Source organism: Drosophila yakuba, chromosome X (assembly GCF_016746365.2).
Source record: "Drosophila yakuba strain Tai18E2 chromosome X, Prin_Dyak_Tai18E2_2.1, whole genome shotgun sequence".
NCBI lineage: Eukaryota > Metazoa > Arthropoda > Insecta > Diptera > Drosophilidae > Drosophila > Drosophila yakuba.
This window is the reverse complement of record NC_052526.2, coordinates 3470915-3485646: the sequence shown is the minus strand read 5'-3', so window position 1 is coordinate 3485646 and position 14732 is coordinate 3470915. Positions and strand designations below refer to the sequence as shown.

Below are 14732 nucleotides of genomic sequence, written 5' to 3'. Positions count from 1 at the left end.
CATCAAACAGTAATATATATACATATGTGACAAGTAACATTGAACATGAAACATTGAATTTGCAACATTAAACTCGCAACATTAAATTTGAAGCATTGAATTTCCAATATTGAATTAGCAACATTGAATATGCAACACTGAATTTGCAACATTGAATGTGCAACAATGAATTTGCAACATTGAAACATAGGTAACATTCAACGCAAAACATTAAACATATCAAAAGTTATTTTTTCGACATTGTAATTTACATAATTTACATCATTTTACATAATTAATGTAATGTAAAAAAAATGTCCACCAAAACTTAAAATTCCCAATCAGTTCTGACTCAATCCTCATGGGATAGCCGCTCTGGCAGCTCATAGATCACTTGACCGGAAGTTATGATGTGGTAGTAAAGGTAGTAGTAGTTTGCGTGTCTGTGTGTGATAGTGGTTCCAGAGGCTATTTGGGTATACCGTCGTCATTCTGGATGCAGTGCATCATGGACCTGACCAGGTATATGCCACAATTAGGAGTTTATTAAATTAGATATTTATGTTCACGTTCGCCTTGATGCATTTAAATGTTTATTTAATACATTTTCCAATTAGTTTACTGGGCAAGTGAATAATGCTGAATATGCATTTCTGTTTCATGATGAATAATTTTTTTGCAGACCTTAACTATTGCAAACGTGTCTTTTTGTTACTTGCTTGATTTCTATGAGCGCTTGATTTCGATGGCCTGCGAATTCTCATAAATTCTTTTGTTATGTTGTTAACCGTAAGAAATTTAAAAAAAAAAAACATTAACAAAATTTATACAAAGCGCCAAATAACAACCAACTTCCTGCTGATTTACGCGTCTGCCTGAGCACGAAGGGCGTTCAATATGGCCACCAAATCGGTAATCTCCTGAGACAGTGTGGCTATCCAGAACACCAGAATATCAAGCTCATGTCCAAATCCGGGGGTAATGTTTTTCATCGCGTTTCCTAACGGCTTCCTTCTTCTCTGACTGCAAGTCATCTTATTGGATTCTAATTTCCTTTCTGTTATTTTTGTTTCCCTTTTTAATTTATAATACAATGTGTACGATATGGTTGCTCGCTTCAAACTGAGAAATGTGAAAAAATCAGCATACTTTTTGTGAATGTACTGGCACTAAGCCTACTAGATCTGTTCATCCTTTAGTACATACTATGCTCCAATATTTGATCCCAGTAATCGTTGGCCAATAACTCAATGGTCATAAACATGGCTGTAGTGGATGTGCTTGTAACTTGGCACCCTTAAATAAGGCTGCAAAGTTTTTTTTTTTTTTTTTGTAGGGTTTGTATATGGCCCTCTGGCCCGAAGTTTAATTGCAGGCCTGTCGTTTTGAAGAGGAGATTCGGGACTGAGTGTCGGCTTGGAAATGCACTTAGCACCCAATCGGTTCCAGGGATTCCTCCTCGTCAGGAAGACGGAAAAAGATAGGGATGCGGGAGCAGAAAGAGACACAGCTAAAGTGACACAGACGTAGACCGACATCAAGCGCCTGCGGCAATTGCAGGCCCATTAAAACTGACACATTGCGATTGCGTTTCCCCTTTGCCCCTCGCCATTTATCCTGTTTTTTTTTTGAGTCTCAGGAATAAATAAAAATAATGCTGGTAAAACCGAAAGAAACGTAAAAACACAGAAAAGCCCAAAATGGACGGAGACGGAGAAACAGTCACTTTGTTGCCATAAATTCAATATTTAAGGTAGCCGACTGGCGGTTACCCATTAAATAATAGCATAGCTGCTAAGTAATGTAATTTCCTCGTTAATTGCGAAGTTGCGTTAATGCATTTTTCACATGCTTTGGCTGCTACTCTTCCTGGATTTTTCCTGCGCCACCATGCCCTATTTGAAATCGGCAAGAGACTTTTCGCGCATCGTTAATTTCTCCCCCAGGCCTCGCCTCAATAGTTCTGTCTCTTTCGGTTCGAGTATCTGCTGTCTCGTTCATGCAGCAGTCAGTCGTTCACTGATTCATTCACTCATTCATCCATTCATTCATTCAGTTCTTCAGCCAGTCAGTCTTGTATTCAATCAGCCCTAGGGGCCTGCTGCCTATCGTTATAATGATGTTGCCGGGACTCAGCCTTGCCTTTTTTGCTTTGACATCAACACCATCTACCAAAGTCGTGATTTACTTTTCACTCACACTCCACCGCCGCCGCCGCCTACTTTTCCAACCGGCTGTCATCCGCTTTTCTCTCTCTATCCCGCATTTTGGTTGTGCATGTATGTGTGTGTGTGGGTGTGTGCGTTTGCGAATTTAAATGTTGCACAAATATGAAAAGCAATTTACATAATATCCTGCCAAGTGTAAAATGATTGTCAATTCTGTCTGCCAGTGAAGCAAAGCGAATCGAGGCAGCTGAGAGAAAACCACACCAGCCGTGGAAAATGGTGGCCTTAAATCGCTTTTACCAGTGCAATATTTCTTCGAGACGGAGTGATAAATAGGATAATATCGATGGTCCAAAGGGAAATGCCATAAATAAGGAAATAGTCACAGGAAAATACTCCGATAAAATACTGTTATAATTGGATTATTATAATGACTGTTAAAATGATCTAAGTTTACCGAAATTCCTTTATGCTAAACACAAAAGGCAAAACAAACTTTATAGCCATATACTAAAAGTTGCTAAAGTACAGTGTGCACTTAGCGACATAACGCGATATTTTTGCCCACTAAAGTGGCTTGGTAGTGAACATAAAAAAAGTGAGGAAAACTTGAGAGGTTTTCTTGTGGGCGTCATAATTATTGGGACACTCGAGATGGGAATTAATTACACAATTTGTGAGCGAATCGAAATAAGACGAAGACAAGGGCCGCCGCATTAATTAGCGTTCATCAATCATGTTTGACCGCAGCAACAGCAGTGAAGTCGGTGACGAAGGACACTCGAGCTATCAACGCATCCAGCAACCACCACCCAATGGTCATCAGGATCCTGGGGACATGCCTTCTTCTTCTGTCTGGTGCAAATATTGCGCAATTTGTCGTCATTATCCAGGATATTGAACTTCATAATGTGCGTCGACATCATCAATTCCAAAATGTTGACGTGGGTGGCACTGCAAAAATTGTGGGGGCTGGAAAAACGGCTGGGACGTCGTTACTTGAAAGCCATCTTTAAAAGATGATGTCAATAAAAACAAAAATCACCGAACGTGGGTAATCGATTTATGTGAACCCTTACACATACACCTGAACATACATATGTGCTGATGAGAAATATTCAACTGTTATTATTATATGTTAGACTTTGATTGCTCATAACTCTAGTTTCTTATTGATTTGTTGAGGTTAAACGATCAAGCCAATTGCTGATGGCATCGTCTTAGAACCTTTTTCCGAAATTATCCATGTCTTATCAGCTGCCCAGCCATTCTGCCATGAATTTCCTCCATTGGAGCAGTCGAAACGCGAACGTGATGCTTGAGTCTATGCAAATTTGCGTGCACTTCGAATGCGGCAAACATGCACAAACACCAGCTGTGCCCACCGTGCTCATCCCTGGTACACCACCTATTCACCCCTTACTAACCTCATACCAATCCTATAGCAACCCCATGCCAACCCCCCTACTGACCCCCATATCACCCATTCTCAGCTCTGTTCTAAACCTCCTATTGTCCCTATCCACTGACGGCTGTGCATCATCAGCAACCTAAACAGAATCGTTGAGGTGGCTTGTTCCACTCATGTTGGTGTTGTTGTTGTTGTTTGCTTTTGAGGCCTTTCAAGCACTTGCTTATTATGCAGTCACGTGTGTGTGTATGGCGTGGTGTGCATGCCTATGTGCATCTGGATATGGGTGTGCGTGTGTGTTTGTTGCCAGCGGCACAATTTGAACATAAAGTTGGCCCGACTGTTGAAGCATTCTGTCTGCCACTCAGCCGTCTGCATTTCAAAACTTAAACAGTTTATTAAGCACAAACTAAAACCATAAAACAAATACACAGACACAATGCACTGAAAAAAATAGTGTGAGCATTGTAAACTCTAAAAACATACATACATATGTATAACCGGAGTATATATATTTATATATTTTCTGTATCGCCCAACAGTATCTTTAATTTCCTCGGTATTTCTCGGCGACAGGAAATCACCTGAGTTCTAAAGTAAATGTAAAATTGAAAACCATTAAAGGCCATCGTTAAAATGTGTTATTTCGTTTTTGGGCGCAAGTCATCGTCAGCCTGCTAAACGTAATTGTTTTTACCAAAATGTACTTTTATACTGAGGTACTGCAAGCAACGAGAGTATCAAATAGTTGGGAGGATCGATTCGATTCATGAGGCAAATGCTTTTTCGCGCATTTCGGGACTTGAAATATATTGTCTGTCTGGAAAGTGTTGTCAAGAATCTGGCAATTTTGCTAGTGTGTGTGTGTGAAGCCAAGAGAAAGAGTTAAATATAGTTGAGAAGAGAGAGACCTTTAGTGATGGGACGAGAGAGAGGGCAGGTGCATATGGCCCATCATCTATCTAAATGGATATCGCGCGGCCCCTTCTGTGGCTGCTGGCTGTTTGGTGGCATCTCTTTCTGTCCCGGTGTATTGTTGCACGTACATGTCGTCGACTTTGTCTTTCGAAATAAAACTTCACTAAAAAATGAGCATGGCATGGCGTTGAGCATTTAAACTAGCTACAACAAAAACACCAGCAACACCTCCCCTTTTTGCAACATCACGCCCCTTCGCCGCCTCTTTTCTACCTACGTGATTCGCATGCAGAAAATGGACACGTGTGTTGGTGTATTTTCTATTTTTTTTTTTTGGCTTTTTCGGTGTGTGTGGATGGAGGCAGGGCTGCCAAGACAAAATGCGGCTAATGTTCCTCTTCTATATTTGCGTTTTTTTCTGCGGCCTTAGATTTACAATACAGCGTACACGCGCATACACACATAGTTATATTATGCAATTCTTTGTTGTGCTTTTTATGGCACTTTGGCCCTGAAAGAGCTTAAAACCAAAAAGAAGGGTGGTGGGGTAAAAAATAAATAAAAAGAAAAGCCAACGCTTAAAAGTGTGCTACAATTTTTGTTCAACCACTTAAATGGGGTGGTGGTGGTGGATAAAAGTGTAGGAAATACATAGAGAGAAGGGAAAAAAGAGAGTAGTTAAACAGGGAAACTTATTTCGTTGCTGTCGCTAATTTGGCTCCGAATCAGCCGCAGCAACATCTAGCGCATAATAATTGCCTACTCGCACAAGACTCGCTAATTGGCAGCAATTTTGCCGGCTTCTACGTTTTCGGTGGTTCAACGTTGGTTCGGTGGCTCGGTTGCTCGGTGGCTCGTTTGGTAACTCGGTGGGTGGTGCTGCGGCATTAGCGGCTGTGAGCTAGATTTTCGGTTCGCAGCAATTAGAAAAACTTTCACCAGCGGCCCAGAAATGTTTGCCTTTGCCAGCGGCAAACTGAAATACTTAGCTTATGATTAGTGTGTTAGGTGACGCTTTTTGGATAGATGGCGAAATTACTTACTTATTGAAACCTTAAGAGAAGCTAAGATACCCAAATGCAAAGTTGCCTTCAGTTAGGCATTGTAATAGAATAGGAGTGTGGCAAAGCCAAAGTAAATTGGAACACACATGTAGTTTGTCCTAGTTTCTCCCCTTACTTTTGACATACATATATGTTGTGTGGATTCGTTTTGGAGTCCAGTGCACGGGCACGGGCACAGCCAGAAACTTATGCCAATTCATTAATTAGTCTACCACTTGCCACGGAAGAGCAGCGACAGCTTGACAAACTTTTACCCAGTGTGTGATATGTTGCCCTTTCCTCTTCTTGATTGCAGGATGCAGGATGAGAAATGGTTTATATTTACGTTTCACGATATCAACCACCAATATAGAGGAGCAGTTAAAATTAAGAGTAAAGTAACATCAATCAGTAGTTTATAATGCTAAACAATTCACGTAGCTGCTCATCAACTTTGCCGTTTATCGAGTAATAGAGTGCGCACAATTCTCGCAGTGTAGTCGCACATGTTCCGTTTCCCTCTCCTTGTGCAAATTTTGTCATGAAGTGTGTAACTCGATATGACCTTCTACTTAATAAAGGCTCTTCATATTGCCGCACTGGACATGAGTCCTTATTGTTGCTGCCATGCTGTTGGTGTTGATGTGGCTGCTGTGCTGCTTCAGCTGTTGTGTTTGCCATCGCATATATTCCATATTCAATGCGCGTGGCCATCGCCTGATCCCAGGACCCAGGACATAGGACACATAGCCCATCCAGCTTCGCTCCGCTCTGCTCTGTTCATCGCCTCAAGTTGGTTCAGCTTATTTGACTAGTTCGTGTGTGTGTGTGTGAGCCAGTGAGTATGTGTGTGTGGAGTCCATTGTCCGAGTATTGGTGTTGGCACGGCCGATAAAGTTTCAGCAGCTGCAAATATGGCAAACAATTTCACAAAGTGGCCAATGGCAAAAGTTTGCCACTGCCACTGTTACTGCCAATCGTCTTATTAGCTAATCGTTGACTTCGTGCAGCATTCTCTTTCTTATTTAGTTTCATTCTCCCTTCTTTCTTTTCTCATTTGGCACCTAATTAGTTGACTTGTTCAAGCAACTGACCAACTGAAGGGGGTGAGAGAAATCCGATGAATTGCCTTAAATTCGCCCCTTGGTTGCCTTTAATTCATTGTATTCAATTAAGAATTTGTAATCCTATTTAAGGTGCTAGCTTTTGGGCTTTTTTGAGCTTATTGAAACGGTCGGTTTAGTTTATTCAATTGTGGGGCAAGGTGTCCAACAAATTGATAGCTTATGATTTACATATAACTTAAAGTAGAGTCACGCTACTCGGCCACCTTGCCATTCTTTGAAAAGGCATCAGCTTCTGATGTTTTCTATAATCTGATATTTAGATACTCCTTTCGTCGCATGAGCTTTGTCCATTTTTAACCCCACCCAATAGAGTGACCTTATCGGGGCAATACCATCTCCATCTTGTGTGTTGGAGCCTTTTGGGCTTGTGGGTCTAAAGGGATGTGCCCTTATCTATGGCAAAACATCGCAGACTCGTTCACTTGCAACTTTTGTACAAGCCTTGGATTTTTTTTTGCTAAGGGTATTCTCCTTTGGCTTTTCATTAAAAAGTCTACGCCTATCGGAGCGTGCAGATCTTTTAACTACGACTAGTCGCCTGCTTTCTATTTTCCCAGACTCCCTTTACTGGGCTTCACCTTTTGTCTGAAGGAGAGCATAAAATTGTCGAGTTGTGCAGAAAATTTTATTGCTGAAAGGTGCTAAAATGAAAAGTGCTGATGCCAAATGCTGATGGCATTTTCTAGGCTGGGTGTTTGTTTTCCTATCCTCCCTCCTATCTCTTACACATTTGCTTCTTCTTTTTTTTTTGCGCACCAAGACTTCCGCGTTTCTTTGGCTGATAAACTCAAGTTGGCACCTTTTCTTTAATTATTTAAATTAAAAATTGCCCCAGCCAGCGGAGGGAACAACATGAAGTGTCGACTGGAGCCACTTGGCACAGTTTTCAATCTCTAGCCACAACGAAACTGGCGCGTTTAATTAAGCAAAGTGGCCACCTTTTTAGCCCCCATCTCCCATTTTTGCTGCTGCTTTTTGGCTTTCAAGAGTTTGTCTCCTTGCCCCGACCCGCCCTTTTCTTTCCACTCTTTCTTTCTTCCCTCTTTTGGACAGAAACTGAAGCTGAAGCTAAGCTTCCTTGCTAATTTTGTCTAATTTTGCAAAAAGCAAAAAACCAAAGAGAGGCCGTTGGCTTTTTAAGTGAAAGACGCACTTCCCTGTCTCTTATTTTATATGGTTTTTTTTTTTATATTTTTATTTTTATATTTTTTTTTGCATCCGTGAAAGTATTCCGTTTCCTTTGTCTTTTACCTGTGCCCAAACGAAGTGGCAGCCGCCATAAAGCCCCGCCACTCCAATTGCAGCAAGGAAGTTGCAAAGTGCTTCCCTATGCAGACACGCCCACATTTCTCCGCCCATCAGCATTTTGCCCGTTTGTTTGTGCATTCCCGGAATTTCACCGAGAAGCAAAGTGGATGGGCTTCTATATCTTTGAGGCACTTAAAACGAAATATACCGTCTGCAGGAAAACCTAAAGGTGAAACTTTACTTGAAATATTCTATCCAACTTTGGGGTAAATTATGAACTCACTTCCAACCTTCAGATAGAAACTATTTAAGCGGGCTTTAGCTATTGAATAAAACTTTCCTTAAGCAAATCGAACTAATAGAAAACAGTGCTGCCCTGAATTACAACAGAAATCATCAATAATCCACCATGGCCGCTCGCCAGATTAATATCCTGTCATCTAATTTGTTCCAATCCAGAGTCCTGTCTAGCATCCGATTCCAGCTGCCATCTTGGACAAAGTTGCTTTCCTGATGAATTGCGGTCGAAACGAACATCGCCATCAGCAGACAAATGCATTTGTGGCGAAAAACCACCGTTGAATCCTTTGCCTTTGCCTTTTCTGCTCTTCTATTACTTTTATTATTTCTCGCTGTGCTCGCTGAAGAAGATTTCTTAATTTTTCATTTTGTTGTGCAAGTAATGTGTGTGCTTTCTATCGCTCTGTCTTTATTTTTCGCCGACTTTTCGTTGGCTTTTTGTGCAGATTGAAAAGCGCAGTCAAGCAGTACTTATCCACCTAGCCGCACCATTTTCAAATTGAACTTTGCGGCGAAGGAGGAGCCGTCCTATATACTCGTACAAGTATATCTGTAGGTGTGTACATACAATATATAAGTGGAATTTTCGATTATTATCCTGAAGTCTGACTAGACAGCAGTCAAGACAAGTGCAGGTGCGCTCATATCGTCCTGGAAAACGAATACTTCCAACCACCATTCACGTTTTTTTTTCTTAAATCATATTTTACGCTCAATTATTGACGTTCAAAGTCGAGGATGTCGTAGACAATGACAAACTAATGGCCGCGTTCTTTTTTTTTTTTTGAGGGATTGAGGGTTGCGATGCGGAAAGTCCCGACAGTCAAGTCTATGTCAAAGGACAAGGAGAGGACTGTCATTTGGCACTTAATAACTCAGCGTTGCTAGCTGTTCGCTTCTTTTCCCCAGGCTCAAATGACAATTTGTAAAGCTTTCAATGGAGCGGCGCCTATAAAATTTCTACGTGATGACTATAATGTGCCACCAGTAAAAGCAGTAAGGCAGCAAAGCAGTAGAACAGCAATGAGGGTGTTTTCCTTTTCATAGGAAAGGTTGGGGTCTAAAATTGTCGAAGGTGCCTTGCCAGTAATCAATCACTCAATCAATCAGCAAATAATATGCAATGCAATTTCTCGTCTCTAGAAAATGTTTGCCGGGCGGCGAAAAACTTCCGCCAAAAGGAAGCTCATTGTGGCTAACGGTGGATGGTGGATGTTCCTTTGGTTGGTTCGATGTTTCTGGGGTGGTTGGCTGGCTGATTGGGCCTGGTTTGGCAGCCAATCAACTGGGAAGGTAATAATTGTAAGCCTTGAAATCAATGTCAAGAAGGCCAAATCACATTCAGAAGATGAAAAGGCAGTGCAAACGCACACCGAGTGTTTCTAGTTTGCCAAATGTCCAATTTTATTTTTCATTTTACAAGATACTCTGCGTACTCACTTGATTTGAAACTATTCGGAATTATTAAATTTAACAGCATAATTTTCCGAAGATGATTAACTAAGACCCACATAGCAAGCTTAGGCTTTTTTTAATTCTATTTGTTTTTCATGAAATACATTTCGCTGTGACCAAGCAGCTTTTGTGGCGCCAAACTTCGATGATTAACTTTTTCGATTAACTGAAAACGCACACAGGCAAAGGACAGGCACACACACACACACATGCGCTGCAAAGTATGCAACGGAAAATAGCAAAAATAAGCAAGCAAACAAATAAACAAACAACAAGAACAACCAGTAGCAGGGGCAAACTGAAAACTTTTCATGGTGATAAACAATTTTCAGCGTTTTCTGTGCTCTGTCAACTTCCCAACTCTACCCAGTGTTTATACACATATATATGTGCGTATTTTTATGGCATACATTTATTTTAATGTCTATGCTGAACAATTTCCAGTGCAGAGGAGTGAGTCCTTCCCATTCCCCTTCGACCCTGCCAAGCCTCCTGTCCACTGGACTATACACTTAATCAGCTGCCGCCTAGCCAAAAGTTTCCAACGTGCCACGCCCACTTCCCATTTCTTCGCCTTCTCTGCCGGAACGAACTTTTGCATATTGATAAGGAGAAGCCGTGGTGCGAAAGCTGTGCCAGATAAAACAGATTAAAGGCAGCGGGTAAAAAAGAAAATAAATAAATGTTGAATGTCGAAAAAGGGGCTGGAGAATATAGCAACCTGGATTCAAAGAGTCGGGGCTTACACTGAAAACTGAAATATTAGGAAATAGGAAATAGCCAGCAGAGAGAGCAAAACACACTTTTGCAGACTCAAAATCATCATCCAAATTTGCGAAAAATGGCAAAAAATTACATTTGTTCTTATTTGAACACAGGTGGATAGTAAATTTTGTTACGAATTCAACGAGGTATGGCATTCCAGTTTTGGAACTGTTTTTGTACTGCTTTCGAAAATAAACGGATTATTTTTTATCAAAAAATCGAAAAAAAAGAATTTTTGTAAAGGATTTGATATTTTTAATCGTCGTTTTCGTCATAACTTGGCCAAAAATGACCGCACAGCTAAAAAAAAAAGACTGTTTTATGCTGCTAATAAACATAGCTAACTATGTCTATCTTTACTTTTTCGGCTTTCAAAAAAATTTTTTTTTTAATTTTTACATTTTTGATAAGGGGTACCATCATCAAAATTTGCGAAAAATGGCAAAAAATTGCATTTCTATGTATGTACATGGATCGATAGGAAATTTTGTTACGAATTCAACGAGATATTGCATTCCAGTTTTGGACAACTCTTTTTACTGCTATCGAAAAAACCGGATTATTTTTGATAAAAAAATCGAAAAAAAAATGTTTGTACAAAATCGCTTTACAAAATTTCCTAATTACCAAACTTAATAAATATTTCATTGAATTTCTAACAGTGCAACCAACCACATGCCATCTGTTTTTGCTTTATTGTTTTCCTCTGTTTGTTTCGGTTTTTCACAGGAATCTGATTGATGTCTGTCTGTTAAGCGTGTATGTGTATATGGGGCAACAAGGAATCCTTTTATCAAAGAAGTGAAAGGCAGTGAAAGTCGGGGGAAAAGTAATAATTATAGGGGAATGTTTAGGCCAGAGGCAATTGTTCGTGATGATAAATGATGTGGGAGTTACGGATTTGGGGAAAATGGAAGTTTCACCCCCACTCCCCATCCCCAGATCATCAATAATTCGTAAGAAAGAGCAAAGGCACAGCAGCAGATATATCCCGGAATGGAGTCACAACTAATGATGCCATCAGCCAGAGAGTTTCCGCAATGCCAGCTGTAAAATATTCAAATAGAACAATCAAAAGTAATCTACCAAGTTGCTTTTGGGAAGCCCTCAAGGAGGTGCCAAGAAAGCCAAAAAATATATAAAGAAACCGAAGAAAAAACAATAAAAAGCACGAGCAAGAAAATTTCCCCAACGAGCAATTCTTTTCTTTCTTTTGCGTGCCTTTGGTTTCGAGCAAAAGTAAAACAGAAATTGAGTAAGGCACACAAAAGAAGTGAAGACCCAAAAAAAAAGAAACAAAACCAAAACTGAAACTTAAAAGTAGCACAAAAAAAAAAATTTTTAAAAAGTGTGGCAACATTTTTTACGCGTGATAAGCGTAGGATGGAAGGGGAACCCCAGAGTCTGTGTACTTTTCAAAACTGTTTTAAAAGCTTAACCACGAGAAAACTGCGAATATTCCCTAATGACACAAGAAAGGGGCGTGGGGCCGCTGTGGGCGTTGGGAAAGTGTGGAAAGTCAGAAAAGTCAGGAAATTCGGCACAAAGCAAAGGGGAGTGAAGTGCCATGGTGATGAGGGCCTTGTCCCAGAAAAACACAAGAAAAAACCCAAAATAGGTGTGAGTAAGTCTGGCGAGAATAGTCGGGAAAAGCCAGAACAGAGCAGTACGCATTTCCCCAAACAAGAAATGGAAATAGATGGCAAAGGAAATTTTTTTCCCGAGACCTGCGACTCAATTGCTGTGAATATCTGCATAGGCGTAATCAAGGTTCTTGGGGAATTGCCAATGGCTTTGAAAATGTGGCCAAAAAAGTAACGTGGAACAGAGGTTGGCAAGCAACAACGAATCAATACACATTACCAAAAACTTGTATTCAATTTGGTTTAAATTTCACTTAAATCTTTTATAAGGCAATGAATTTCAACTACATTTTTCACATATTACTGACACTTTTGTGTTCATGTAATACAACTACAGTTGCAATGCAGTAAACGTGCCTTCATATTTTCCGGCCTTTCTGCCACCTCCATGTTAAAATCAAATTGAATTACAAAAGAGATAAGACAAACTCTCTTTCACTTTGCACAGAGAAAGACGGGAAATCGAGTTCCTTTTTCCCAAAAAAAAAAAAAAAGATCAAAAACGTAGAAGGAAATTTCGGTCTTATTGCCAGTGTAAAATTGTAATTTTTACACCTTCACACCGCCCAATAAACAAAACGCGGAACAAAAATGGCATTTCCACTTTTCCCCTGGGAAATGGCGCCACTTGAGAAACTTTTAGTGCGTCTCAATGCGCATTTTAAATAAAATAGGAATTCAATTTACTTTAAAGAAGCGACCAGGTGGGTGGGGATAACAAGGCGACACGTCAATGCCAGAGTTTCCACAGCTTTTCCGCCGCACAAATGAAATGTTGAAAATCTAGGGAAAAGAAAATGAAAAGAATGGAAAAACTTTTTTCTAAATGAACTTAAAATTGACTAAATGTGCTAGAAGAAGGTGCGCCCGAAGAGCCAGAAGCTTCTCTGGAGAAAACAGTGGAACGTTGGGAAAACTGTGGAAAATCCTGAGGGGGGGTGTGGGGAGTGAGTGCTGTTCTCTGGGGTGGCAGACGAATATAATTAAGCGGCGTTTAAAATGCTTGTACTAAGACACGCTGAAATGGGTGGTGGTTAATTGGGAGGCTGGTTTGATGGGTAGGAAAACTCGAAAAACTTTCCACAAAGTTTAATTTAAATATGAATGAGCGTTTTGCACCCCCTCAACCCTCCTCTATTTTTTCTTTCCACTTTCTTTTATTATGTTTTAAATGGATTAATTTCTTGTGGCTTTCGCGCAATGGAATTTCGCTATATAACAAGTTCTTCACCAATTAAGTTTTAAATTATATACGACTAGAATTAAAGTTTTTAGTAAATTTAAAATTTTATCAGATTTCAAAGAATCTAAAGTATTTATAAATAGATTTGGGTCAATTTGTTCGATCGTTGTTCGAAAATCTGTTCGTTAAATTGGGTTCGTTTTCGTTGGGTAACCGACTTAAAGGGGCATTATAAATTGCTCCCTAATCCGAGGGACTTAGAGGACTGGATCCTCTGCTGCTGTTTGTTTTCACTGCCACTCAAAAACGGGGGGATGGAAATTCTGAGGGCGAGAAGTCTCTGGCTTTGATTTCGCTTTATGTTCGCATCACGGCAGATTTGCTGGCCATATTGTTACCTTTTCCTGCCCCTTCCACTTCCCCTACCATATCGCTCTCGCTCTTGTTGTTTTTTTTTTTTGTTGCCAGGTGATAAGGCAAATCGTGGTCCTGGGCGTGGTAGTGGCAATATACCGCAGAAAAGGATCAAAACGTAAACAGAAAAAACAAGAGAGAACGCTGTAGTCGAGTTTCTCGACTATCTGATACCCGTTACTCAGCGGGGTGCTACCGCTGGGTGCTGGTTGCAGGGTGCTGGGTGCGGGGTGCTGGGTGCGGGGTGCGGGGTGCTGAGTGCGGCGTTCATATGATTAAATACATGTTTTTTGGCAAAACGATAGAAATTTACAAGACCAATACAAAAATGAAAAAATATCAAAACAAAAATATCAAACGTGGCAGTTTTGGGCGGTTTGTGGCCGTTAGAGTGGGCGTGGCAACATAAATCGACAAACTTGCGCTGCTTCTATGTCTCTGGAGTCTGTATGCTTAATCTCAACTTTCTAGCTTTTGTACAGTGGCGTGCAAGTATGAGTACATGTTTGCAACTTTTGACTGTTCGCCTAAATAAAAAAGGTATTAGTTAAGCAAATGAACCCAAATTTTTACTGTTGATTCTTTGATTATTTATTTACAAATTCGTAAAAAAAAAATAACAATAATGTAATTCTTTTCGTTAGGAAAAAAATAAAATTTAAATTAACTCGCATGTACTCAATTATGCTCAATTTGAATTTTTCAACAAAAGCTTATCTTTTAGTACTTAGTCCAAAGACCCTTAATTCTGATGACGCTTTTTATTCGATTTGGAATACTTTCCACCAGATTTTGAACATTTTCCTTCGGAATAGCTTTCCATTCTTGCTGGATTCGTTGCCACAACTCGTGTTGGTTTGCTGCAACCGATTCGGATTGTCCCAATCGTCTTTTCACAATCGACCACAAATTTTCGATTGGATTGAGATCAGGACTCTGAGCTGGCCACTCCATTAACTTAAAATCTTGATTTCCGATCCATTCCTTCACGATTTTGGACGTGTGTTTCGGATTTCCATCTTGCTGGAATGTGATATGACTCTCATTATAAACGCATTTGTCAACAAAATCGCAAAGA

General features: G+C 40.2%; 1 protein-coding gene and 1 long non-coding RNA gene across 16 annotated transcripts in view; one reads left to right on the top strand and one right to left on the bottom strand.

Annotated features, from left to right (window-relative positions):
• Positions 1–14732, top strand: part of LOC6524172 (neurobeachin) — a 164476-nt gene that overhangs the window by 96701 nt on the left and 53043 nt on the right. The window lies entirely within an intron of this gene.
• On the bottom strand, positions 538–10588 carry LOC120320533. Its single transcript, XR_005560029.2, has 2 exons — positions 832–10588; positions 538–748 (listed from the first exon to the last, which is right to left on the bottom strand). It is a non-coding gene; the product is annotated as an uncharacterized LOC120320533 (long non-coding RNA).